Below are 1,823 nucleotides of genomic sequence, written 5' to 3'. Positions count from 1 at the left end.
AGAGCCGGGAAATTATAATTCTCGGGGTTTCCTGGATTATGAGTCTTAACAGTGACATAAGCATAACCGGGCTTGCAATTTCCTATGGGCTTGGATAACTTCACAGAACCTTTAATCTCTTCGATTAAGCTGCACAATTTCTTCTTGAGTTGTTCAAAATTGTCATGGTTGATGGGTTGAAATTTAGAGGTGTCTTCTAGCATATTGTCCATCTTGCTGAAATAATCCTCTTTGTTCATGATGGCAAATACAGAGGCCTTGTCCCCATGTCGTTTTCTAATATCTTTGGCTTCATGTAATTCTAAAGCTACCCATAAAGGGGGTTGGGTGGGGGGTAGAATACTGCTGCGAAACCGTCCTCTTGACCGAGCATCTTTTTCTATTAACTCATCAATCATGTCACTGCAGAACGAAACTTTCTTGCTATGTTGAAGGCTGTTTTTACTCACTACACAGCAAAACATGATAAAAGACCACAAGCAGCAAGATTTGAGAAATAATACTTCCATCATTTACCGAAAAAATGATCACCGCAAACTACAAATAGCAGAAGCTGTTTCAACCGAAGAATCCAGAGACCACCTTTAAATACACAGCAGAATCAAGTACTACTTACCTAAAAAAAAAAAAAAAACAAGAACCTCAGAGTAACGGACTGCTCACATCAGTCACGGACAATAGATCATAAGTCACACCTGGTGAGGTCATTCAACTTATGAACAGATAATCTCAGATTATTAGAAAATTTACTGTTCCAACCCATCTGAAGAAGATGTAAGAGACCTCGAAATCTCCAGATACTGTTCCATCAGATGAATATTGGAAACTTCTGTTCCACATTGAACAATGAATAATAAAATAAAATAAAATCTTCAGCAATTTTGATCCATCAGGTACACAGATCGTCAGGCCGTCAGCAGCTATCCAGTTTAACAAAAAATGTATTAAGGAAAAGATTACTGCAAAAATGATAACAATAGTAATAATATTAATAATAATCATAATAATTACAATTATTATTATTTTCATGTTGTTGTTTTGTCATTATCTCGCTCTTTGTTGTCATCAGTCTCCATTCTTCACTTTTATGTTTTTCTTTTTTTTTTTCCTTTCGTTTTTTCGTGGCTCCAAGAGTTACTTTTTTCTCAACGTGACAATCAGGTTACGCAAACTTTACTGGACGTTTTTCCTATTTCGTCCTCCAGTGATGCCACGTGTCCAGGCGCCGTTGCCAGACACGATTACATCTTCAAGGGAAATCATCAATTGTTATTGAATTTTTCCTTGTCTCTTCTTGACACGTGTACCGGCTTTACCTTTTTAAGGTCGGTGGGGGATGTGCCAAATGTCACCAGAGGTCCCATTTTTGTCCATTTTGATCTCCCCAACCCCAACCGTCGCGTCGCGTCGTCGTCGTCGTCGTCGTCGTCGCGTCGCGTCGTCGTCGTCGTCGGACCGGACATTGTCGCTTGCATAGCAACAAATTGAGTAATGATTGTAACCATGTCGGTTTTATCGAAATAGTTATGCTGATACTACTAGTATTATTGGAATTGATATTAGTATTACAAATGTTATTGACAATAATAATGATTATTTTTCCAGTATTGATAACATTTAATAAATACAATCACTGTAATCATCATCAATATAATTGATCATGATATAATTGATACAGTTATACTGGTATCACTAATATAATTCATTTTGATGATATAACACGAAGTAGTCCATGGTGAAACAGTTTATGTAAATTATACTGACATTTTTCATATTAGAATTATCATGTTAATCATATTGACATCGCTGATATTTGCATCATT

Source organism: Oratosquilla oratoria, chromosome 35 (assembly GCF_046742065.1).
Source record: "Oratosquilla oratoria isolate Oo_2021 chromosome 35, ASM4674206v1, whole genome shotgun sequence".
In the NCBI taxonomy this organism is placed as follows: Eukaryota; Metazoa; Arthropoda; class Malacostraca; order Stomatopoda; family Squillidae; genus Oratosquilla; species Oratosquilla oratoria.
Note: the sequence above shows the minus strand (reverse complement) of the source record.